At 54.5% G+C, this 26,513-nt stretch overlaps 1 protein-coding gene across 3 annotated transcripts in view; it reads left to right on the top strand.

Annotated features, from left to right (window-relative positions):
* Positions 1–26,513, top strand: part of GFRA2 (GDNF family receptor alpha 2) — a 93,656-nt gene that overhangs the window by 46,321 nt on the left and 20,822 nt on the right. The window lies entirely within an intron of this gene.

Here is a 26,513-nt window from a genome sequence, read left to right as displayed (position 1 = left end):
GTTTTAAAAATTTTCCCCAGCCTCTATGCCTTCACCTGTAAAACAGGAATGAAAGTACCCACAGCACAGGGTTGTTGTGAGTGTTAGATTACATGACGTGCGTCTGAAGTTTAGCACAGAGCCTGGAATATAGTAAATGCTTAGTAAGTGTAGCCTCATTATTAGGAAGAAGTTTTTTAAATTTTATGGTTATAGTGAGTTGAAATTTGGCTCTTAGTAATTCTAATGTTTTCGTTTGTTTGTTAAGTATTTGTTGAGCTCTTCTTGTGTGCAGCGCTTGGTCCTGAGGTCTGGGCTCACAGAGACGAATGCGATGCTCTCCAAGGAGCACCCAGGCCAGCAGGGACACAGACCAGGGGAGAGTGACCCGGCTTAGTGGGACAAGGCTGTGGGCTCCTGCCGGAGGGAGCACAGGGGAGGGCATCTGCTGCAGACTGGGGTTCAGGGGAGGGGGCTTAAAAGCTGAGCCTTGGGAAACCAGAAAGAGAAAGCCAGGGAATGAGTTGGCCGGAAAAGCATGGCACAGGCTGGAGAGGGCAGAGAGCTGGGGTGATGGGAACTGCAGGTGGGGGGCGCACATGGAGGGGGCTACAACAGGGGCAGGGGGAGCCAGAGAGGAGGCTGCCAGGAAACGGGGAGTGTAACAGGTGCAGGTGCGTATAGGGTGGCTACCATGTTCTGGACACTGTTCTAGAGGCTTCATGTCTCATTTGGTCCTTGCAACAATGCTATTAGGGGGTACTATTATCTTTACCTGCCAATGAGGAAACATCTGGCAAGGTACAGAGGGAGGAACTGCCTAAGGTCGCACAGCCATACATTTCAGAGCTGGGATTCGGGCTATACGGCTTTCTTTCCAGTGTGGCTTATGCCCTGCACTAAGATACTGGCTGTGGGGATGGAGAACAGTGGGTTGTTTGAGAGAAGATTGGGAAGTAGACTGCATAGAGTGACTGGCTGAATGTCTCCTGCAGGCAAGAGCCCTTTCTGTTTGTTTACTGTACACCCCGTCCTACACACAGAGCCAGGTACATGGTGAGCATCACTTGAATGGGTAAATGGATGGTGACTGCCATTTGTCCTAGTTGAGTGACTCCGGGATGATGAAGCCGTTCAGTGTGGGTGGTGTTGGACATGGAGCATGTGAGGTGCCTGGGGACCATTGCCACCCCCATGACAACATCTGGGAGGCACTTGGACTTGTGGTCTGGAGATGAGTATTGAGGCTGGAGGGGGGGGTTGGGTTTGGGGTTTTTTGGCGCCTCGTTGGTGATTAAAGCCACAGCGGTGCGTGAGATGGCGCTGGAAGGGGTGGTGGAGCGCATGAGGGACTCTAGGGTGGAGACGCCTGCAGAGTTGGGCATCCTCAGTGTGTGGGTGATGGGTAAAGCCACTGGATGGGCAGGGAGGGCAGAACTCTCCTAGAAACACCAGTACTTACGCGAGGGGCAAAGGAAGTGGAGTGTGAGGCAGGGAGGTCAGGGAGGGTGCAGGACAGATGGGGAGAGTGAGCCCAGAGGGGCGGGGAATCGAGCTGTGGTGCCCCCCTGAGTGCGCATGCGTCTGCGTGCCCATGTGCGCATGCGTGTGCGGGTGCGCATGCGTGTGCGGATGCGCTTGCGCGTGCGGATGGTGGAAGTCAGATTGCGGTGGGTCTGGCCAGGCAGGGATGTGGAAGTCAACGCGTTGGGTACCTTCAGAAGTTATGATGAGGCCAGGGCCTGGACTGCAGAGGGACCTGGGGTGGGATGGCTTCTTTTTAATGTGGGAGAGCCAGGCTGCGTGTGCACCGAAGGGGAAGTGCTACTTTGGTTTGGAAAACAAGCTCTGCTGCAGTTCAGAGAAGGGACTGATCCCAGAGCTAGCTGCAGGGTTCAGGGAAAGCTCTGTGAAGAAGGTGGGCTTTTCTCTTCTGCTTACTTGAAAAAATACGCCTTATCGCCTTAAAACTCAGCACACAGCCACAGGAGCACGAAACTCAGCAGGAGAAAGGAGAGCCCTAGAAAGACGTCGGGAGCAAACGCGGGGACCCTGCGGTGTGGCAGGTTGCTGAGCCTGAGCCCTGAGCTTCCTGGTGGCAGGATGAAGGGGAGGCTTGGTGGGCCACACACGTGCTCGCGCGTGGTAGAAGGAACACGGAACATGCTAGTTCTTAGGCCGAGGCATCGTCTCTGCTTGTCCCCAGTGCTACGACGACCTTTGGGGGCTGCATCACACGCAGCTGCGTGGAGTGACAGAGCAGAGTGCAGACGAGGAACTGGGCCTCAGAGGGATCGGAAAGGACCAGTGTGAGTCTAAGCTCAGGTCCCCAAGCATGAGGGTGGACATAACACCCAGAAGGCCGGATGGCTGTAGGGGCTGGCAGCAGGCCCTGGGAGTCAAGCCGCTCGGATGTCTGAACAAGGCATCTTGGGCAGAGACAGGGACACCAGCACCCGTTGTGTTAGTATTGTTTTAAGGAAGGAGAGATATTAGGGCATGACTCCTAATGGGTCTGGGGCCCTGTGTGAGATGGGAGAGTTTGGAGCAGAGGGAGTTTGGTGCCTTGGAGAACATCTGTACCTGTTTAAAGAGCCAGAAGGGATTTTTTTGTTTGTTTGTTTGTTTTTTTCTTTTTTTGTTTGTTTTTCTGGAAATGGGGGAAGCCAGGAACTGAGAAATTGGGTGATAAACTTCCCAACCAGAAAGGCTATTTAAACAAGACTGAAAAGGTCAAGACTGAGGAGTCCCAGCAGCTGAGAGGGGCTGAGCCTGGCAGATCAGCTCCCTGCCCTGGGAGAGAGATTTAAACGGTGGCAGCCCCAGGGCCCACGGACAGTGCAGTGTCTGGATTATTGACCTGGGTCCTGGCTGACTTTGGGAGGCCTGGGGTCATGAGAAAGTTCTGGTTGCTCCAGGATGTGGCTTGATGGGTTGAACCTTCTGACCTTCTGGCCTTGAAGCAGGGTGTTCCTCCAGCGCATCTCTCCCCAGCTCCCCCACCCCAACACACCCATCAACATGCAAATTTAAATATGGTCCCAAGAGGGAGGGAAGGAATGAGGATGCAACCTGCATTTAGGCTGAGTCTGGCAGGAGCCTTAGGGGAGATTACAGCATGGTGAGGTGTCCTTTAGGGAACTTTGCCCAGGACTCAGAGTTGAGGCTTGAGGTGGGTGCGTGGACACATGCACCAGGGAGCAACAGAGGGTGCGATGTGCAGAGATGATGGGTGGTGGATGGAGGCGGTTGCCAAGGTGCCCGAGCGTCAGCAGACCTGCCTTGTCTCCTCATTCTGCCTGGGGTTTCCTGAGTGGTCCTGCATGGGCCATTTTACTCCTAGGGCCACTGGTTTCTCCATTGATCCAATAAGGCTGCTCCACCAGGTCGTCAGCAGGGACACCCCAATTCTACCAGGTCTATGGCTCTGATTCTCTCAAAGTAGTTTTCCAGTCTGCCTTCTCCCTCTGCTTCTACCCTCCCCACTTGAGGTTATATTCCTGGAGAGCTGAGCTCTTGGTGTAGGAGGAAATGGCCAGAGAAGCTTCACCAGGACAGGTGGTGTGGGAGGGTGGATTTGAAGGGCGCTTCTTGCCAGCTCTTCCCAGGGGCTCGCCTGGAAGGAGACCCACGTGTTGCTTTCCCCAGCATCCATGCACGTGCCCAGGCTCTCCTGTGGGTGCCCAATCTCAGCACCAGGAGGTAACGGGTGGCTCAAGAGGGGCGTCTGGAGGGCAGGAAGCTTGGTTCTCCACTGTGCACAGGCAGGGTGCTCTTCTTTCTTTCCTGGGTTGGGCTTCCTGCAGGATCCTACCCTCCAGAGTGGTGCCACAGGTGGAAATCTTTACCGTGAGAATGGGAGACCCCAATGGCATGGTGTTTGGAGCAGGAATTGAAGACCTGCAAGCCACCTCCCTTTCCTGGATACTTTGATGAACAAAGCTGGTCTTGATGGAGCCTCATGGGGAAGCCTCTCTGGGCTTTGGACTCTTGGGAAAAGAGGCTTTCATCCCTGAGCACCTCCCAGGAATATGCCCTATGCTGCAGTGCTTTGGCGCCCGGTGCTGAATTATCCAGGCCTGCCCGGCCCCCATGGTCCCTGCTCTTGCTCAGCGAGTTGGCCCTGTCATGCCCTGGCCTCTCGCCGAGTGAATCTTGGCCCAGGATTCTTGGGGGGGCAGCTCTGCCAGAGCCGACCTAACCGGGCACTACATTAAAGCAAGTGCATTGATTTGCAGTGAGGCACACCTAGTGGCAGGCCTCGTACATCACCCGTGTGATATTTAACAGACTCCACTGTGCTGTCTTATTAAATGTCACTAACAATAAAGTGTTGGCGGTTTTCCTTGATGTGGGGCTCGAAGAAGCCTTGGTTAAACAAGGATATCTGCTTGCCGGTCCTCAGGGTTAGTGGAAGCACTTTGGAACTTTCCATCACCCTTTGGGCCAGAGGCAGTTTGGGGACGGTGGGCGAGGATGCATCTCTGGGAGTGGAAGTTTCTGGCTCTCCTCGCAGTTCCCACCAGCGCTTAAGTTGTCGCAGGAGCCCAGGCTCTGTCTTTCGCCTTTGTCTGGCCCACATCCGTGAGCCTCCAGGGCTATGGACTTGGCTAACCACGGAGAGGCAGGAGAGGCATTGCCTTTAAGAGGCTTTGAGGAACCTGGAGAACTTCTTGGAACGAATCCATGGAATTTGGCTCGATCCTCTCCAGCCCCCCAGCAGGCCATGATCTACATTTTTAAAAACACCATCTTTTTAGTTTCTACCCTCTTAACTTACACTCATTGCAAAGATGGTTTCACTGTGTGTATGTGCGCGCGTGGTGTGTGTGTATGTATAGCGGTGGTCGGGGGCTGTGGGAGGATGAGTCTGTGGTCCTGTAAACTGTATCCCCACCAGGCCTCATTTGGAAGAGGCCCTGTGAAGTCCCCTGCTCCTCTTAGTCTGCCAAAAGGACATAAATAACTCCTTGCTGGCCCCATGCCATCTCCTGGGCTGTAATTTAACCTCTGGGTGCTGAGCATGTGTATAAATAGATTCCAGCCTGGAGCTACCCTGGCAACCTGGCCCCTTTGTGCGATGGACACTGTCCTTGTCAGAGAGGATTGTTGGGAGGCAGAGGGAGTTGGGCCCTCATAGCCAAGGCTGTCCTCAGGGAGCGGGGAGGGGCCCTTCAGCACGCTGTCCCTCTTGCCTCACTTGCAGAGTGTCCAGTACCTTTAAGCAGTATGGACAAACAGGTCTGGGTTTTGATTTTTGGCTCCTTGAGGCTGTCCCTCAGCTTCTGATTGACTCTCTGCAGGATCTATTGGCAGATGTTTTTAGTAGATTATCTCCAAATGGCAGCAAATGATTATGTGCATAGCATTAGGTGGGCTGTGGGGTTTCCAACCCTTCGCTTCCTTTTAAAGGAGAGGTCCTTGAATTGAATATCTTGAAATTATATACAAAGTTTCATGTGTCTCTTCTAGAGGAGAAACTCAGTTGCCTTCATCAGGTTATCTAAGAGTTCCTGGATCTCCCAGAGCTTAGGAACCTCTGCCTGCTTTAGGTGACCAACTTGGATTAGCTTCCTAGAGAAGGATTTCAGATCTGCCTCCTGGCTCAGTAACAGGGAGGGCTGTGATCCATTAGTGATGCCTACCACAGGCATGGGAGGGGCAGAATGGAACCCAGCCAGTCCTTTCTGGGGCCAGTGAACTGCCTATGGCAGGAGGAATGGGGGTCTGGCTTCCATTCCTTTATCAACTTCACTATTATTTATTGGGCATCCACTTCAGGTCAGGCATTGTGTTAGGGCTGAAGAGTTAAGGACGTAGATGGAGGCCCTCATGGCACTTAGAGTCTGGTGACAGACACCGTGTTGATGGCATCTGTAATGGGAGTAGAGCCATGCTACAATTAGATGATAGCTTCTCACTCTAGTTCTCTTGAAACCCAAGTTCTACAGTGCTGCCCACTAGGTCTTCCCTGGGTCACTCTGGTGGCATTGGAGAGCAGCCTCTTCTTGGGGCAGATGAGCTGCAGAGACATAAGACCTCACTCAGGGGCCTGCCAGGCTTTAAGGAGAACTCGGAGTCCAGCAGCCACGCCCAGCCTAGAGCAGAGCTGTGCAGGGGAGAAGAGGGGGGTGTGGTGGGGCCATGGGATCCCCAGCCCGGGCAGAGACCAGAGATCCAGTGTCCCGTGGGGGCCCCCATGCTGGCTGCTGTTGCTGGGCTTGGTAGGGCTGTGCTCACCCTTAACTCTGGGCTAAGGGTCCCAGTGGCTCCTCCTGGAATTTCCTGTGGCATGTTGAGACAAGGCTGGAATGTTGAACATTGCTTTACTAAAGGCTCTGGGGAAATAAACACAGAGAGAAGCTCCAACCCAGAGATCTAGTGTGCAAGAAACGGTTTATGGTGCTGCAGGCCTGGCAGCACCGGGAGGGAGAGTGTCTTTACCTATTCCCTCCAGGCTGGTCTCAAGGTACCCGGATGCCCACAAAGCACACACCCCAGATGGGTGAGGTGCAGCCCCCCTCTAGCTAAGGCTCCCACTTGTGGGCTGTGCGTGAGGACCCACTACATCTCTGGGTGGTTGGGGAGAAGTGACCTGTTTGGGGAGATGTCACTTATGCAGAGAATATCAGAATTCAAGCCAGTGTGGTTGGTTTATACCAGAGGCCTCACTTCACCTAGCACTGGACATGCGCGTGCTCACACAGGGACAGACGCACTTGCAACAATTCACTGTTGTGGAAGCTGGAAATCTGAGATTAGGGTGGGGTTCTTGGTGATGGGCTTCTTCTTGGTTATGTCCTCACATGGTCTTCCTTGATATGTGTGCAGAGAGAGAGTGAGAGACAGAGAGAATCTGGTGTCTCTCTTCTCATTAGGCCACTAATCCCATCATGAGGGCCCCACCCTCATGACCTTATCCAACCCTAATCATCTCCCAAAGGCCCTACCTCCAAATACTATCGTGCTGGGAATTTAGGGTTTTAACATATGAATTTTGGGGAGGCACAAACATTCTGTCTATAACATTTAGACTTATCCTTCATCAAGCCAGTTTGGCCCCATCCCAAAACCCTCCCCTGGCCACTCTAGAACTTATCTGTATCCTTCCATGTGACACTTAGCATACAGCTTTCCTTTAATATTTTTCTTCCCAATTAGGCCTCTGTTTTTTTTTTTTTTAATATTCTTGTATTATATTACTACTGTGCCAACTTATTTATTCAACAAGGATTTGTTGTGTGCACTGTCTGTGCCAGGCACCGTGCTAGACACCGGCTGTCCATTGGTCCCTGTCCCCGGGAGCTGACCGTCTGACGGAGGAGACAGTGAGCAAGATAGCAGACAAGCTTCTGATGATTGGGACTTGTTGAGATGAGCAGGATGCAGAAGGAGAGGATAACGGGGGCAGAGAGGGGGAACCTCTCTGAACAGCAGGTCAGGAAAAGCTCATTTAAATGGAGACCTGAAGAGTGCGAGCCAGGCATCAGACAGAGGGGAGAAAGCATTTCGTACAGAGGGAACGGTGTGTGCAGAGGTTTGCAGGGCAGGAAAGGAAGGAGGGGGGCTGGCGTGGCTGGAGCAGCAGGGGCTCAGGGAGAGAGACACAGGGCGAGGTTGGGAGACAGGCAGGGCCTAGATCTCATGGGCCCTCGTGGGCCATGGCAAGGAGTCCAGGCTGCGCCCCGGTGCAGTGGGAAAGGAGCCTTGGAAGCCGAGTAGTGGCATTATTAAAATTGTGATATAAAAAGATTACTCTGGCTACCGAGTGGAGAGTTGAGGGAGGAGGCAAGAATGACTGCGGAGAGGCCAGGGAGGAGGTTATTTTCGCATCAGTAGATCAGAGATGATGGCAGCTCAGCCCAGGGTGGTGGCCATGCGGAGAGAGGTAAATGGATAAATTGGAGATATTTTGGAGATGGAGATGATATACCTCGAACGCGAGAGTGAGGGGTGAGGGTGGTGCAGGAACCCAAGGGTGGCTCGCGGGCTCCTGGCTTGAGCAGCTCGGTGGCACCGGGGCTATTTTCTGAGATCGGGAAGGCCCGGGGTGGGGGGGATAAATCAGGAATTTCATTTTGGGCATGTTAATTTCAAGATGCCTTTGAGACATTCATATCTGGTGCTTGACTGGAGCTGTAAATCCTGGGGTCATTAGCATATTTATGGCATTTGGAGCCCGGGGAGCAGGGAGGGTTCTCCTAGGAAGAGCCTAGTGTGAGAGGAGGTGTGAGAACGTGCCTGGCCCCCGTCAGTGCTCCCCAGCACTGGGTGTCGTCATCGTGGTGCCCCAGGAGTCAAAAGAACGAGGAGGCAGTGGACGTGTGCCGGATGCTGTTGAGAGGTCGGGAAGGACCAGGTTTCTCGTTGGACTGGGGAACGTGGAGGGCCTTGGTGACTCTTCCACGGTGGTTTTGATGAATTGTTGATTATAGCAGTCTGTTTGGTGCTAAAGAAATGTTGGCCAGTGGTGGGTGAAAGCTCCCTGGGAAAGATGCCAATGGAAAGGGAAAATGTCTGTCCCTTTGGTGGAGACAGGGCAGAGGGGAACGAGACGTTGGCTTGGCATTGGGAGGTGTGGGGTGGAGATCGAGGTGGGCAGGAGAGGGAGGGTGGTCCCTGCCATTGTGGGCAATCCCAGGTGCTCTGCCATGGCACCCTGCAGGTCCTGGTCTTGGGGTAGCCTCCACGTCCCTGATGGCCTTCAGTGCTCGTTCCGTACACTGCATTGTGAGTCGGACCCCAAACCTCCCCCCCTCCCATGTCCTCCCTGGGCTCGGAGTGGCTGTGGTGCAGTTGCCACTGACTCAGCTTCTGCTATAGCCAAGAGCCCTTCAAACGTGGGAAGAGACTTTTTCTCCAAGCCACTGTGCCCTTGTGAGCAACCCAGCCCTTTCGAGGAGACAGCTCTTGGGCTGCCCAGAGGACCTTGCTTCACCGGCGTTCAGCCTTCCTCCCGGAGGACGCACTTAGCAGAGCGCTGAGGAGTGTTTGGGAGGCATCCCCAGGGTGCACTGAGGATGTGGCTTTTCTGCGGCCAGCCTCACAATGCGCTTTGCCTTCCTAGGAGGGTGTCCCCAGAGGGGAGGCAGCCCTGCTCCCCCTCCATTCAAGTGGCATCATGGGCTGTGGTGTCCTGGAGCCAGCTCTCAGCTTCACAGCCCTTTTGGGGGCTGCTCTGGGGAGATTCAGAGGCTTCACACGCATAGCCCTGGCATCCTAGGGTCTCCGAGGCGGGTGAGCTCATCAGACCACCACCAGCTCCTCCTGCCTAGAGGAGAACGGAGACATTGACTTATGAACGAGGGAACAGTGAGGTCTTAATATTTGCTCCTTATATAGAGCGGGAGGGAAACTTTGGGATTGCTACTCCCACCTCGCCTGGCCCAGGACACATTGCAGGAGTCCTCTTGCACGAGGGTCCCTCCTTCTCTCTGTCCGTGAGGGACACGCTCTCAGCACCAGAAAATCATGATGAGCTGGGGTTAGACACATCCTCGCCTTAGCAGTTGCGTGAGTTGGACACGTTCTTCAACATCGTGGAGCCTGTTTTCCTTGTCAGAGTGAGGACGGTAGCACCTGCTTTGAAGCTTTGCAGCCCATTGAGGAGGACGTCTGTGGAGCTCCGTTTCTGAGTGCATCGCACCCAGGCTGCTGAGGGGGACCATGGACCTGCCCCCTGGAGCCTCCAGGCTGGGCCTGGCTGTGAGGTGCAGGGCTGGCCCCCCGGGCTTGGTGGGGCCGTTGGGAAGGCTTCTTGGAGGTGGCATCTGAGCCATGTCGGAAGGAGGAGCAGGCCTGCACTAGGAGGTGGCCCTCCTGCTCCTCACAGAGGGAATGTGTGTGTGGAAAGGAAGAACCCAGGAGAAGACAGGGTGGACCAGCTCACAGAGCCCTGGCCGTCGGGCCAAGGAGTTTGATTTTCTCTGGAAGACAGTGGGGAGCCATGAAATTTTAAGCAAGAGAGTGACACGATTCAATTGGCATTTTAGAAAGATCCCTTTGGCCGCCATGTGCAAATGGGTTGGAGGAGCGGGGCTGGAGATAGGGTCCCGTGAGGAGACTGAGTTGTGCTGGGGCCTGAGATAGGGCCACGGCAGAGGGCAGGTGGGCAGGGGCTGATCGGAGGGACCCCCAGAAGTCTGTTCCTTCTGACCCCTGGTCACTTATTAGCTGTGGACGGTGAAGGGGGACGTCCAGGGTGATGCCAAGGTCTCTGGCCTGGTGGCCTGGTGGCCAGTGGTGCCATCACCTGAGAAAAGGGAGGAGGAGGAGGAGGAGGTCTGGGCATGGAGGGAAGATATTTGGGTTTCAGACTTGTTGTTTGAAAGCCTTTGGAACGTGCGCGTGGAAATGTCAAATCCAAAAAGCATTTGTCTATCTGGGAGTTCAGCAGAGAGGCAGGGGCTTGTGATCAAGATTATGGGATTAGGGGGAAGAACGCACGGAAAGCTGTGAGCATCGGGCCCAGCACATGGGCACATGGTGCACATCATTCCTTCAAAGAGAGCATCTAAGCTCATTTGGGGAGACAGGGCTCACCCGTATGAACCGTTAACTGCGAAGAGGAGGCCCTGTTTAATTAAGTGTTCTAAGGATTAAACTGCTTGCTGCAGGCATTCAGCGGGGGGGGGCCCTGTGGCTGGGAGAGCCAGGGAGGGCGATGTGGAGACGGCTGCAGCTGGGGTGGGAGGGAGGAGGCTGTCCCGAGGCTGTCCTCCTCCAGAGACAGGAGGCCCCAGGCAGGGAGGGACTGTCCTGCTCAGAGCCAGCTAAGGGAGGGGAGTCTGTGCGTGGGGAGTGGGGCTGGGATTGGAGCTCTGAGATGCCCTGGGAGGCACTGAGCAGATGGAGGCTCCTCCCCAGCAGGCCCGGGGTTCTCTGAACGTTGCTTAATAAGAGGACGAGATGGAATGAGATTCAAAATTAGAATGAGTTGCCTTGTTAGGTAGCAAGTTCCCCATCCTCAGAGGGGCGGAGGCAAAGGCTGGGGGCCCCCTTGCCAGCCTCAGATGAGTCTCAGATGGGGGGCTTTTAGGTCCCTTCTGAGTGTGTGTAACTCTAACCTCCTGTCTCTTGGGGCAAGTGAGGGGAATAGACAATGTGATCCTGGGCTCTCTCCGCTTCCTCCTGTTCTCTTGCTCCTCTGCTCTTATTTTCCTCCCTCCCTCCCTCTCCGCTTCCCTCCCTCCTTCCCTCCCTCTCTCTCCTTCTCTCCCTCTCTCCTTTCCTTCCTAATTCTCAAAATGCAATTCACTTTACTGTTTCTGTTGATTATCAAAACGATATGTGCTTGTTATAAATAATAAGTCAGGCAAAACAGAAGAGTACACCCAAAGAAAGTAGAAATCATCCCCAGTCCTACCACCCTGAAATAAGCCATGGCTGACGTTTGGGGGAACACACGCTTTCAGCATTTCTGTTTAGGTGCGTATATGTATTTTAACAAGGATGATGCCATGTAGTACACGCTGTTTTGTAAATTATTTTTTTTCTGTAAATATATTGTTAACATTTTCCCATCTCAGTACATACGGCTTTTTTATGACAGTCTAGTTTTTCCTTATCGGTTTGTGTCCCTGTGATTGTCTTGAACAGCGTGGCTTTGTACACTTGCCCATTCATTCTTGTTTAAGAAATGCCGTTTGGACCCGAGCCTGCCAGGTGGTAGGGGACAGCCATATTCCAGGCTTTCCAGGGGGAAGGGGAGCTCTCTGAGGGACAATGAGACCCTCAGAGAGCTCTTGGGCCCCCGATGTGGGACTTACGTGATGTGAAGGGGAGGACAGAACTGCGATGAACCTGTCTTCACGGCAGGTGGGGTGCATCTCTGGGCAGTTGCCTTTTGTGGCGTGGGTTCTCTGGTGCATCATCGAGGAGTGTGTGGTCTGTTTCCCTATAACCTCTCAAGGCAACGTCAGGTGAGGACTGTCGTGGAGCCAGTGAATTTCAGAATGGAGTATGCGGAGGCCTCTGTAGCAAGCATCCAAAGACATGACGAAAGATGATGTGCAAAGTGGAAAGTTCTAGGAATCGGTAGGTGCGTTGGCATCATTGAAACATAAGCTAGCTGGTAACGTTGAGAGTGGGGGCCGGAAGGCCTGGTAGGGAGAGTTGGAGCGTTGGCCAGACTGTGCCTCGAGGGTTTAGGTGACAACTTTCTCCGCTTGGTTTTCCTAAGTGTTTTGTTTCTCTGGGACAGTTTTAAATAAACCAAGCAAGGATCATTGCCTGCCACTTGCTAATCCTCCCCTAGTTCCAGCAGGAAGACTTGAAATCCCTATGAAATCAGCAAGTAGTAGCTACCAAGTGGCAACCAGTGAGTTCCTAAGGCTTGGGGGCTGCACAGCCAGGCAGGTAAGTGGTGAGCTTCCTGGCTGATGGAAAGAGGTGTAGGGCGATGCCTGGAGGAGGGATGGCTGTTACCTCCCTGCGGCTGGGCGGGCTGGGAAGAAAGCCTGTGTGAGGAGCAGGTCTGGGTCCCCTCGCCAAAGGTCTCCACCCTTCCCTCCCTGGAACTCGTCCACAGAAGCCCAGTGTTCCTGCCTGTTTCTGCAGAGCCCTGGGCGGGAGAACTGTCTCCTTTTGCAGGGTCATTGTATTCTTGCTGCTTTCATTTGGGCTCGTGGCTTTAAGGAGGGGCCTCGGAGGGGGTTCTAGCCCAAGCTCCTGTGGTGGGTGGGGGTGGCTGGGTCTGCACTGTGTGCTGTCTGTGTCCTGGACAGCCCCGCCACTGGCCTGAGCACCCCTGCCTCGTCCCCTGCATGTGTTAACAGGAGACCTGGCATGGAGGAGAGTCCCTGGTGTGCAGGTGAATAACACGGGAGGCTGGCAGGGGCGAGGGGGTGACTGGTTTCTGTGTTTAGTGTGCCTCAGTCTTACTCATGATGGGATAAACGTGTGCTGTCTAGAATGGTGGCAACTGTGGGACCTGGGACGACATTGTTTTGCCTGAAAATGTGCCTGACGAAGCCCCAAGAATCCATGGTTTCACCTTGAAACAGAGGTAGAGGAGATCTTAAAGATCATCCCAACAAAGTTTCATTTTATAGATGAAGCCCAGAGAGGTAAAGTTAGTTGCCCAAAGTCATACACACAGCTGAGGGTGCAGGACCCGGACAAGAGGTCAGGTCTCACCTCCCTGGACACTGCCCACTCTTCTACAATGAGTTGAAAACCTGGGCCCCAGACTTGGGAGATGTCACATCTCTGAGCCTCGGCTTCCTTGTGAGAAGGAAAGGACAGAATGGTTCTGTCCCCCTCGCCGGGTTGCTGTAGGAACTGAGAGAACGGCCGTGGATACTTGGAGTGCCGCACAGTTTAGAAACGTGGTGCTTCCCAGCGCCTGAGCTGGCCTGCAGACCTGCTCCGTTCCAGCGGGAGAAAGGTGGCTTGGCCGTGGGGCTGTTGGGTAGACCCGGGTGCAGGGCAGGGTGGCAGGGCAGGCTTGGTGCTTGGATGCATGCAGAGCCCTGGAGGTGGCATCTGGCGTCTAACTGTGGGCAGCAGGTCTAAGGCCAGTTGGATCTTGGGCTAGCCCGGGCCTGGCAAAGGGGAAGCCACTTCTGCTTCCTTCCTTTCCTTCCTGTGTTTTCCCAGTGTGCCCACAGACTGCCCCGAGCCCCTGCCCTCCCGCCAGAAGCCCAGCCAGTCCACTCTCGGTGCGGCTGGCCGAAGGCTGGGCAGGAAGGGGTGAGGGTGGCAGGGAGCCCACCCAGGAGCTCTGGGATTGTTGGTCCAGAACCTTCCCTTTCTCCATACGAGCTCAGGCCTGCATTGCTCTCTCCCCTTTGGATCAACCTCCCAGAGGTCAATGGCAGAAAGGCGGGGGAAGAAACAGAAATGATGATGACTTTGATTTTTTTTTTCCCTTCTCTTGGAGCCTGGGGAGGGTGGTTGTTTTGCTTCCTGGACCTCAGTAGAGGATTCTCTGCCAGACAATCATCTCGGTGCTTTCATTGCTTTCTGAGGCTCCTCTAACTGCACAGGGTCGGCTATTAAATGGTCATCAAACCTCAGCCTCTATCCCATCAATAGTCATAAAGTTGGGGAGATAAAAGCCATCAGTTTTCCATTATAGCTGAAAGCAATACTGTAGATAGCTATTTTCTGAATGCTGCAGATAGATGTATTTTAACTAGAGCAGAGTTTCCAGTGGCCCCCGGCTCAGCCGTGGGCCCTGCTGGGGCCTGGGATAACCTGTCAGGTGGTTAAAATGGAGGAGGGGCTGGGGCTCTGTTTCCCTTTGTCCTCTCTCTCCTCGGAGAATTGGACGGGCAGGTCCTCAGGCTTGGGGTGCTGGCCAGAGACCTTGGTAGGGGTACTTTGGGCCCCTACGCTGCATTCTAACCAGACACTGGGGATAGTTGTGGTCTGCTCATTCTGATGAGAAGTGACCCTCCTCTGCCTGTTCTTGGGTGTGGGCAGGCCAGGATTTGGGCACAGGGTCGGTACCTGCTGATCTCAGATCTGGGGAGAGTTTGGGGGAGGCGGGGGAGGTCAGGGCCAGCAGGCTGGGTCTGTGTGGACCAGGAGCAGCCGCAGCCCGAGGAAGCCGGGCGCCTGGGATGCAGAACGTTGGGGGTGGGGGTGGCTGCTCCTGATATACAGTCCCCTGATATACAGTCCCCTGTAGCTTCTCACAAACGAGCAGGCCATTTGGAAATGGATTTTGCAATCAAACAGGGCAGCAGCGAGCAGCCATCAGATAAGTCCTCAGAATGAACTTTTCGAAGCACTCAAAGCCCAGGGCTCTCCTGACTCTGGTTCCAGAGGACTCTGGGCTCTGAGAGCTCCCCAGCCTTGGTCTCCACATCTGCAGTGGCCTTTCCTGGCACTCCTGGCCTCCCTGAATGTTTAACGTGCCACTGGTTTCCCTGCCTCTGGGGTCTTGGGGGATAGGTCCCCCTGACTGGAGCATCCTCCTACCCCAACGAGAAAGCCCATTGGTCACCTCTTTGAAGCTCCTCTGTCCTTTCCAGGGAGCTGTGTTCTCCGTTCCCTGTGCTCCGTCACGCGGGGGCTCCTGTGTTCCAGCCCCTGCCAGAGCTGTTCTTAGGGTGCATTGCAGTTGCTAAGTGTGTGGATTTTGCTCCACAATACTCTGGGGTCGGTTCCCATTTCCCGATTTTTCTAAACTGGTGACAAGCTGCCCCCTCCCCAAACTGCCCAGCAGGAGATGCAGCCCCAGTTCGCTCAGCCGCCCCGGCTGTGGCCTGCAGGACTCCAGGCTCGCAGGCGGCACAGACAGAGGCCGATCTGAGGTCTGGGCTGTTGCTGCTCTTGCCAGCCTCACAGGGAGGGGGCTCCCTGGGTGGGTCCTTTAGCGTCTGCTGGGGACTCTGTCCTGAATGGACCCACGTGCCCCTATGGCTGTAAACCCTGCTGGCCCGGACTCACCTAGCGAGGCCCCCGTTCCCTACCCAGAAATGTCCTTCAAGGCCATGGGGCTCTCTGTTGGGCCCCTCCCAACGTCCCTCACCTGGGCCCCAGGGCAGTGGCCTTCTCTCTGCTCCACAAGCCCTGGGCATCTCCAGCCCTTGGCCTGCCTTCTCGAGGCTTCTGAAAATAAGGCCTCTTCTTAGTGGCAGGGGCACTCAGGCTTCCCCTGGAAGGGGCACGTGGGGCTGGGAGGAAGAGAAAATACCTCTCCTCATTTTTATTTTCTTTCTCCCCTGATGCGCCTTTAGGAAGGTAGCACCCCGCCGCCTGCCACTGCGTTCTGTGCAGTGACACCATGAGCTCCTGCCTGGTGGCTCGTTCACTCACCCCTGCATCTGGCGCAGGGCCTGGCCCAACGCAAGGGTGCCTTACATACTCGTGGAGCTCTCAAATGCTCTTCTTATCCTTAAACAGAGACTGTGGAAGGGACCATAACCTGTTCTGGATGACCCAGTGTTATGTTATCCTGGAGCCAGCGAAGTCGCACAGATGGTGGATGTGACGCCTTCAGGTGCTGCCGACTTGTGTAGAGCTGTTTGCCCCTATGCTAATTAGCCCCAGATACAGTGACTTTTGAGCCACTGTCATTTGCTTTTCTGGTATTTCTGCCTCCTTTGCTGTGTTTGCTGTCACTTCTCGCTGAAGGTTCCTGTCTGCCCCTTGGAGCTTCCCTCTGTCACCTTTTCTCATTTGCCGGTTTTCCATGGAGCGGAAACCAGGTACCTGAGGGTGGTAGGATCCGTGTGCACCAGGAGCCATTAGACTCTCAGTGGAGACCTGAAGGATTTTCTTAGGAGTAAAATATCAGTTTTAGTGTACAAACTGCATACTGTCTTGTTCAGGTGACTTCCTCGCTCTTGGCAGGCCGCCAGGTGAGTGACCTACAAATGTGCGGTGGTGGCGGAGACCTTTTCGATTAAAAATATATATTTTAAGATGACTTTGGAAAAGGGACGAGAGAGCCTATGGAGGCCTTCTGGAATGAGAGTCGGCCGTTGAGATGGTTGAGGGTAGGGGGCACCCCAAGATTCCTCTCTGTCTCTCCGCACAGTGACATGACCAAATCCTCACTGCCCTCAGCGTTCCTGGTGACCTGCATAATCTGACTCTGTCTTTTAATCATGGACTGTGGGTCCAGAGGTTCAGATGAGGTGGGGTTGTGACACCAGCCTGGAACGCTGATGCGGGGGACGAGACTGTCATGCTGGGGCTGTCACAGCCTCCCCACGTGATGCTGGGCGAGTCGTAATGGTGACAGCAACACCTGTCCTGACCAGGGTGCTGTGAGGACCAGGTGGAGATGAGGCACCATGAGGGTGTCACACTGCAAGACCCTTTTCAAAAAAAGGAGCATACAGTCCGAATCAGCGTCGGCCGTGTGAGGACAAGAACAAGCCCTGACCAGAGTCCCCGGGTCCTGTCACTAAATCTGCCCCCTCTTGCTGGGAAACCCTCAGCAACACGTGGAAAACCTCTCCGGGTTTGCTCCTTTCTCTGACCACAAAGGTGCTGAATTAGATAATACTTATCTCGAATTCTGTGCTTCGTAAACTAAAATTTGCCTTATTTCTGGAATTTGAAGGCGGGAGGAGGGAGTGTATGGTTTGAGAAGAACCACAGGCTTAGGGCGTTAACAAAGTTCTTGCCATCCTGCAAAGCAGAGAAGCCGAGGGCTTTGCGTTTTCCTGCCGTTCTGCAAGTCTTGGGATTCTGTGAGCTTGCAGGAGTGAGTGTGGGCAGCGTGTGTGTGTGTGTGTGTGTGTGTGTGTGTGTGTGTGTGTGTGTATGTGTATGTGTGTGTAACACCGAGAGGGACTTGGGTGCCTGGAGACAGTGCAGGTGCAGCTGAGCCACTGGGAGAATTAGGAGAGGGCCTCTCACCCCACATTGCTGCGTAAGGCGCAAACCGTTCGCTCACTCCGGGGTGCAGATCGGGGCTGAAAGAGGGACCCTGGGTAAGCCACGTCCCCCCTCTGGGCAGTGGTTCCTTCATTTCTGTTGTGAGGGGTTGTGCTAACTGGTTTCTGAGGTCCCTTCTTGTGCCACAACACTGAGACCCCAGGAAACACCTTTCCAAGTCCCCTCTCACCAAGAGAGGCCCAGGGGTCAGCCCCGGGGTTCTCTGCGGTCGGCTGGCGTGTGACAGGTCATCTCTCCAGGGCGTCTGGGCTCTGCGTCTCTAATTCCAGGCCTGGGCTTCTCAGGCCCAGGAGCGTGGGGGCCAGCCAGGCTGGGGTGGGCCATGGCCTCTTAATTCTCATGGGCTGGAAGAGCAGAGGGGGAGAGTCACTCCCTGGTGACTCTGTCCAGGGCCACTAAACCTGTTGGGGGTGGTGGCAGGAAGAAGGAGACAGTGTGTGTGTCCTTGGGGCTGTGAGCATCGATCCATGCCAGGGTGTGTGAGTGAACAGCGTGTGTGGGCTTGCCGGAGGGGTTTGCCCCACGAGCGTGTCTGTGCATGTCTTCAGATTTTGACAACATGCTCTCCCCAAAGTGTTTCTGAATTGCAAGTGCGACTTCTGTAAGGAAATTGCCATCTTCTTGAATAATAATGATGCTCAGCCCTTCCACAGGTGTGAAAAGGGAAAATCCGTAAGGGGGAGGAAGGGTGTGGGGCCCCTCCAGCCCCACTGTCACCTCCCAGGACCTTCTTGCTCTTGGGGATCTTTCATGGAGCACCAAGGCCAATACCTGTGGGCCTGAAGGGGCAGGGGACAGCCCTGCTCCCCTGTGGCACTCAGGCCCCAGTGCGAATGCCTGTCCACTTTCTAATGCCCCATGGCATAGCTGGGACTGGCTGAGAGGTTTATTCTTGCTAAATAAAGGCCCGGAGGAGACAGGGAGATCGGCACAGAGAGTAACTGCGACAGTTGTGCCAACTGTTTCCACAGACCTGGCTCCCAGGGGCTGGCAGGCCCTGCCCTGCTCTGGTCTTGATCTGCCCCATGTGGTGGGCACCCCCCTGGAATCTGCCACCGGGACACAGGCCTAAGTGCCCGACTCTTTGCTGTCCAGACAGAGCCCAGACAGCAAGGCTGAGAGGAAACTGGCCCCTCTGCACAGTTGTGCTAAGGTAGCACTGAGCTCTCGTGTGCTGGCACCGTGTCACCATGTTAGCAATTTTCATGCCCTACCTCACAAACTCTTTGCAACGCTTTGAGGCGGGCACTGTTGATATTCCTCTGTGTTCAGATAAGGACACTGAGGACCAGAGATGTTAAGGGACTTGCGCAAGGTCACGTGGCGAATAAGGTGGGGTAGAAACTTGAACCAGGGCTGACCCCAAAGGCTGTGTTTTCCATGGTCTCCTGCGTTGTCTCCCCAGAGGTGGTCCACGGACCCCACGTCTCAATTAATGGTGGCGCTTATTAGAATGCTGATTCCTGGGTCCCTCCTAAAACCTGTGGAAGCAGAATCCCTGGGTGGGGGGCCCAGGCATCCGGTGTTTCCCGGGGTCCCTGGGGGGTTTTCTTCATGGTGAGAGCTGAGAATCACTGGGGCAGGGGCACGCCCTGTCCGTACCTGGAACCAGCGCTGCACGGTGGCCTGGGCACAGGTAGCCCGGCGAACTAATTGACTTCCCACCCTCTGCCTGTGATGAGGAGTTTATTCGCTGATGTGGTCACCATCTCTGCAATTTCTAGAACCCTTCCAATGGGAGATAGAGTGCGCCGGGGCTGGAGAGTGGCTCAGATTTACCTGCCGTTTACCCACGTGGAGCATCCACAAACTTTTGTTTTAATGCCCAGCTGGCATTTTTACCATGTAAATAACCCCTGTTTGGAAAATGATCGAAGTGTTTTCTGTGAATCCAGACAGTCACTGGGAATGGCTGTCATCGCAGAGAGACCACCGCGGTGAGAGTAGAACAGACAGCTTGGCCTGAGCCTCCGAGAGTGAGGCAGGCCCGGCGGGGAACCTGCTGTCTGTGGTCAAAGGAGGAGCAGCAGCTCTCACTACACTGTCCTGGCTGACCGCCGTCACAGCGCCTTGGCCACCAGACGAGGCATCCTGCGTGGCCTCTTTGACCGTGTGCTGGAGCACGCCTTGTCCGGGGGAAGGGGATGGGAGTCTGGAACCTGAGGCCTGCACTTGGTTATACAACCTGCCTCCTGCAGGGGCTGTGACATGGGGAGGGGGTCGGTGTCCACCTGTGGAGGGCTGAGGCCCAGGCCCTGCAGTGTCCTGTGCTGTCTGAGCCCAGGGAGGAGGGGAGCACAGTGGCTCTCATTCCACCAGGGCATCGCTGCAGGGTGCAGGGCCTGGGCCTGGCGGGACCCCGATCCTCTCCCCTCACCTCAAGAAGCCCCTGGCAGAGGCACAGGAGGCCTTGCCCCACTTCCCTGGGGGGCAGGGCCCAGCCCAGGTGGGCAACAGAGCTGTGACCTTGGGGAGTGAAAGCCGGTCCTTGGAGGAGTGACCACCCCAAGTGGACAGACAGAGAGTCCGGCCTGCGTCGGAGTCAAGCTGGGCTGGAGGAAGTGAGACCAAGTGCCTGCCGGAAGTAGAAGAGGATTGGTGAGTGTAGTGGATTGAATAATGTCTCCCCAAATTCGTGTCCCCTGAAACTTGAGAATGTGGCCTTCTTTGGAAATAGGGTCTTTGCAGATGTAGTTAGTTAAGATGTGCTCATACTGCATTAGGGTGGGCCCTAAGTCCAATGACCGGTGTCCTTATGAGAAGAACGGAGGATGCTCAGAGAGACGCAGGGAACAAGGCCAGGTGCCAAAGGATGCAGAGATTGAGTGATTCAGCCACAAGCCAAGAGAAGCTGGGCACCACCAGGAGCTGGAAGAGGCAAGGAGGGATCCTCCCCTGAGGCCTTCACAGGGGCCTGGCCCACTGACACCTGGATCTCAGGCCTCCAGCCTCCAGGACTGTGGAACAACCAACTTCTGTCATTTTAAGCCACCCGAGTTTGTGTTAATTTGTTACAGCCACCCTAGGAAACTAACGCAGTGAGGCAGGGTCTTCCACACTTCTCCAGGGGGTGTCACCAGCCAGAGAAGGACTGTCTTATTATTGTCCCTGTGACCTCCAAGGCTTGTGGGACCTGGCAAACTTCCTGACAGTTAATATCCCCTGAGCGGTGGGGAGGAGGGGCTCTATGGCCAGGTCCTGCCCCAGAAAGCCTGGGAAATGCTCGGTGGGTGCCAGAGCTCAGTCGGGGGGGGGCGGTGTGCCCCGCGTTAGGGTCACTGTGGTGCTCTAGGTGGATGGAGGAGCTGGAGAAAGACCACAGTGTTGAGTGCAGAGACCGAGAGCAGGTGCTGCTGCCCGGTGCCGGGACAACCTTCCTCTGGGCAGCGAAGCCCAGCGCCCTCTGGGTGGAGCTCGGAGGGGACTTAAGGGGAGAGCCACCATCTTCCAGGTCAGGCAGCTGTGGCTCTGCCTTTGTGACTGTCACCCTTATCTTGAGGTCTCACTCTTGAATTCTGCTGCTACCACCACACCCAACCCTGGAGGGTAATGTTCGACGCACGTTAACAGCGGCCCAACCCGTGCACACCTCTGAGTGGGCTGGTGGCTCTGGCTTGCACCGCAGACAGACCTGGGTTCGAGTGCAGCCCCTACATCTCCCATCTGGGGCGCAAGTCATATAATTTCTCTAAGCCTCAGCTTCCTCCTCTGTGAAGTGGGGAATTTGTGCTACCTGCGTGTCTCAGGGTGTTGGTGAGGATTAAATGCACTGATCCTTTCAGAGTTGCTTAGCAGACACATAGTAAACATTCAAAATTGTTAGCTGTTATTATTTGTTATGAGTTTGGTAGGTCTCTCAGTAAATGCAAAGGCAGGACTAAGAGGAAATAATTATAGGAAACATAAACAGCATAAAAATACAAGTTTCCAAAGTACAAGTTTCCACCCAAGTGTCTGGGCTGGCTCTGCATCCTGGGGGCTGTCCTCGGCCCCAGCCTGGGCCCTGGGCTTCTCTGAAGGGCTCCTGCCATGGCCCCCTGCCCTGTTGAAGCCACCCAGCCCCTTTGGTGTCCTGTTGCTGACCACAGCAGCCTGTCACCCCTCAGTAGGAGCTGGTCTACAGGTCTCACTCCTTGTCTGGAGCTGCATGGGAACAACCCAGCCCTGAGGTCTCAGGTTTGGAAGGAATCTTCTTTGGGATGAACTGAGGTTAGTCTTTTATCCCTAAGCCTCTCCAAACCAGCTGGCTCTGCTTCAGAGATTGGAACAAGTCCTAGCCTGGAAGGCCAGTGTCCAGGGATTGTGCCGGGGCCATGGCCCCACTGCAGCCGGACATTGCAGCCCAAAGAAGACATCAACTGTGCCCCACAGGGACTTCTACCAGCGGGGACCATTCCGTGCGCTACCTGTATTTGAGCCTAGGGGTGGGTCTTGGGGGGTTGTCAAAGGGACTATTCCATTCCCTGCCAACTCCTCAATGCCCCTGGCATGTGATTATTCTTGATTTCATTTATGTTCAATACGATGCACACGGCCTTACCATTGTCTCGGGGCCCTGAGTACCTTCATCAAAATGTCAGACTTCACCCCTTACAGAGCCTTTGCTTGCAGATCACCAGCTACGTGGCCTCGGATTGACATTCCCAGTTTGCCTCCTGGTTTAGGAGGGCTCTGTGTAAGAAGGCCTTCCAAGAGCATTTTATCAGCCTGCTATTTGCAGACTTTCTACTGCAGGAGACTCTGTCAACTGGGTATTCAAAGAATATCCCTCCTAGCAGCTATACAACCGGTCTACTTTCAGATTCACACAGATTCACACAGATTCACACAGAACTCACTGTACGCCATCCCAGAGCAGGGATAGGTGGATTCCATTCTCCTCAACATCCCCCCACCAGCAATAGCCGGATGGAATTCAGGCTGCCTGTAAGGACACCTGGAATACCTCCTATAGGCCAAGGGGCAGCAAAAAGGAACACCAGGAAACACCAGGCCACCTGTAGGGAGATACTGGCAGGCTCTCTTGTTACCTGCCTGTGAAGGAAGCTGGAGGATTGTTCCCTGGGACCTAGAGGTCAGAGGTCATCACTCTGATTTACTCTCCTCCTTGCAGACTCTATGGCTCTGCGGGTGTAGCCCACCTGTGCACGTGGCTCCTCTTGCGTGCTGGCAGCTCCGGGCTGTGGTTTCCAGCTTCCTGCTCCCTTCGTCCCGGCTGCCTCCGTTTCCTCTGTCCTGTTGGGCTCCTTTCACTGGGACCTTGCCTGTAGAGTCAGCCCCTGCCTTCTGCCACCTGCTGTGGGGACTTGCACTGACTGCCACACCAAGATGCTGCCTCCTGCTTATACCCCAGATGCCTGCACAGAAGCGGGATCGGGAACTGGAGTTTGTTTATAGGAGGGGCGAGTGGTCTTGGCCAACCCACTTTCTAGCTTGCTGGGGAAGAGGACTGAGTGTGCGGTCTTGGCTACCTGCCTTCTGCTTCACAATTTCTGTGGGGGCTTAAAGCCTTTCAAGTGGATCTGGGGAGACTGTCCCTTCCACACACTGGAGAGATTGAGAGGTTGGTGGTGGCTCCCTTAGGAGCTTCCTTCTGCCCTGGGCTCGGGCCCTGGTGCCCTGGAGAGGCTTCTGTTCATGCGTCCAGACTCTCCAGGACTCTAAATTCCACCTCCAGAACCCACTCATCCCTGCTTTCCCATCCCCGGGCCATCTCCTGCTGTCTGCGGTGCTGTTGGCCTTGCCAGCCTTCCTTCTCTTCCTCGGTCTGCCCTTACCCGTGGCTTGATTTCAACTCAGATTTTTCTTCCTTCTGTACCTTGTACTTCTATGGCCTGTCCCTTTCCCTGAGCGCTCAGCCCTGGCAGAGCCCTGCAGCGCGGTGCGAGGAGCCCCAGTAGAAGAAGTGAGGGGCTTTGCCAGCTGCTTGGATCTGCTAGTTCTAAGATAAATGCATCCAAATACGTGATGAGCTAAGTAAGAGTCTCCTTGTTCCTTCCTGCTTCGTGTCGCTTGTTCACGTAGGAGTCACCATCTTTTCGTGCAATGTGGGAATGGTCTTCCTGGGCGCTTTATCTTCTTAGATGAAGCCAGAGGTTCCAGTTCAAATTGTCAGAAGCTCCAGGGTCCTGATGCTGATGTCGTTATAGCACAGGTTTTCAGAGGGCCAGTGAGAGATCCAGAGGGACCCAGTGGCTGTGTGCTCTTCCTGGCCCGAGTGGTCTGCTGTGTCCCCTCTGGTTTTATCCAGCCCACCCATGCGGGGAGGCACTGGTGAGAGCTGGCCCGTTGCAAGACCGCGGTTGCATGTGGTCAGCACTGGTGCATGTCCCGCCCACATGGGACGCCCCGGGCACGGCTCCCAGCCCTGTGATGTCAAAGGGAGATCTAATGTCACCTGTTGTGAACTGGAAGGTAGAAACAGAGGGGACCCAAGATACGGGGCTTAAAGAAAGGGCCTCTGATTGGGGGGGTACGGGGGCTTTTTGCCCGAGGGGTGTGTGGCCTTGCGTGCGTCTGTCGGGTGGCAGGGCCTTCACGCGGGTACGTGTGTGGGGACATGAGTGAGGGAGCTCGCCGTGTGCAGGTGCGATCGAAGGCCCACGTTCCCTCCTCCCTGGCCGCCTCGCTCTGTGTGCCTGACCGTAAGCTGACAGGTCGGAACCCCCCACGTTATAGATTTTATTTTTTTTAAAGTCCTTTTTGTAAAACACTAACCTCAGCGAAGGGGAGAGAAGGAAGAAAAACAAAAAAAGCTGAGTTCAGCAGCTGCCGTTTGCCGTAGTTTTCATCTTGCATCAGCAAGTTGGGACCACAAATAATCTAGTCTTATGTGCTCCAGTGACGCTGCCACTGAAGACTCCGCTGTCTTCCCAGGGCGGTGTATTCCTGGGAGCTGGCATCCTTGCCTTCCCCACGCCCCTGGCCCAGGAGGCCGGGAGGTGGGCGGGCCGAACAGGGATCCGAGTGGGAGGAAGAGTATGGAGGGGGACACGCTGGCCAGCAAGGGGGTGGGTAATTAATTTCTGAATGGCTTCTGGAATCAGCTAAACATTTCCTTTTAACCAGTTCCCCCAACCTCACGTCCTTCGTTAGTTCAGGAAAAATGTCATTTATAATGGATGTTGCCCTGATGAATCGCTCGTGAGAAGCGCAGCTTTCTCATTAGTCTATATAATGAGAAAGACTCCTAGTGGTCGCTTAGCTGCCCAGATATTTGCCTGATAGGAAAAATATTTGTCTATGCGTTTCGCCCTCAAAGGGCCGGAATGGAGGGTGGTGGGGAGGGGGCTGACGACCTCGAGGACCCCTGTAGGCTTTGGCTCTGAGGATTGTTCTCCCTGGACTTTTCTGGGGCCGCCCCAACCACACCTGGTCCTTCCTGCTTGGTGGGTCCAGGCCATGGTGTGCAGGCCCTTGCCCGCCTCGCTCACATGGGTGTCTTTGTCCCTGCTCTGGCCCCTGCAGTCAGAGCCTGTCTGTTGAGTCAGCCAAAGAAGAGAATTTGGGTGCGATTGGACTGTTGTATTCTCTTAGTATTCCCGAGGAGAAAAACGATTAACATGTACATAGTGAATTCCATTTTTCAGAAGTGCTTTTGCATATGTGGTTTCATTTAGTCTCCCAAACACTCTCTGTGTGGGTATCGCAGCCACCTGGACACTGAGATGTGCAGTGATGTTTCCAGGGTTGATGGCTCATAAGCAGCGGGTGTTTTGACCCAAATACTCCACCCTGTCACTGACTTTCTTTGCTCTTCTGCTTGTCTGAGAATGGACACTCTACCCAGCCTGCCTCCGCAGGGACCCACTGGCTTCTCCTCTGTCGGCCCCCAAGGCGCTTCTTCATGTTAAGTGTGGTGCTTAAGGATGTGTGTTAATTCTCCCGGGCCACTGAGGCCTCCTTTAGTGAATGGCTATTATCAGAGAAAGCAGAGATATGCTCCCAAGTTCCTAACAACCACCAGATCAGAGGAAGGGGGAAAGACAGACCCACTGGAGGGCATTTTGGGGGCTGAGCTATCTTGGTGCTCAGGTTAATGCAACATCGACACATTTTCCAGTGCTGCTGGCTGGAGATCTGTCTATAATTTTATCTTTCAAGGGGAGGTGTTAGGAGAGTTCTTGGGTCTCTTGCTGCTGCTCCTCAATGCCTCCAGATACAGTCCCCATTCGTTGACCTATCTGTCCTTCCATCCATCCATCCATCCATCCATTCCTTAATCGCATACTCCCTCCCTCCATCTGATAGTTACTGCGTCGCTGTTGGATGTCAGACACTACTTTAGCAACTGAAGATTCAAACATGAAGAAGATGGTTTTTGTTCTGAAAGGACTCGTAGTTTAACAGGAGAAACAGATATGAAAAATATAAATTATGATCAGGACGATGCAAGTGCAATCGTGGGAGTTGGTGGAACATGTTCAGAGTTGGCATGAGGCATGCAGGGAAAGTTTTTTGGGAGAGGTGGTCCCTGAACTGGGTTTGGAGGGGTGACCTGGAGCAAGTATAGGGAGGACGTGATTGGGGGAAGTCGTTCTTGGCAGGGGACATAACACGGGACCAAGATGTATAAAATATCGCTGTCGGGGGAGCGTGTGCCGTTTGATGTTGCTGTGGGGGTTTGGGGTGGGAGAGAGGAGGAGTGTGAGGAGAGGGACATAGTAGAGACCAGCAGGTCCTGACTGTGGGTGGGGACCAGGGTGGCAGACGATGGGTTCTAGAAGCCCAGAGAGTTCTCCTGCAGGGGTGTTAGACTGGAAATGCACAGGACCCCTCATAAAGGCCAAGGCTGGTGTGCCAGGCATGTCCCTGGCACTTTTTGGGAATCTCAGTCACTCTTTCCAGAAACTATTAGCCCCTTTTTATGGATGAGGGTGTTCCATCTTAGAAGGGTGAGAAGTTGGCCAAGATTGTACCCTTTGCAATGGCAGAGCTGGCGGTTGAACCCAGGCATTTGGTGCCTGGGGTTTTCCTCTTAACCACTGTGCTGTTCTGCTTCTCCAGCTGGTCTGCAGTTGAGGCTGGGCATCCACCTCTGAATTTCCCTCCGTGCTTTATGTTTCAGGAAGTGAGATTTGATGTAAGAACCTACCTAAATCTTTGTAACAATATGCCGTGGAATAATAAGGTTTGCATGGATCGAGAAGGCTGAGAAACACGTTTTGTGGTGG

Source organism: Propithecus coquereli, unplaced genomic scaffold, assembly GCF_000956105.1.
Source record: "Propithecus coquereli isolate 6110/MARCELLA unplaced genomic scaffold, Pcoq_1.0 Scaffold79, whole genome shotgun sequence".
NCBI classification, from domain to species: Eukaryota; Metazoa; Chordata; class Mammalia; order Primates; family Indriidae; genus Propithecus; species Propithecus coquereli.
This window is presented reverse-complemented; position numbering and strand designations above follow the sequence as displayed.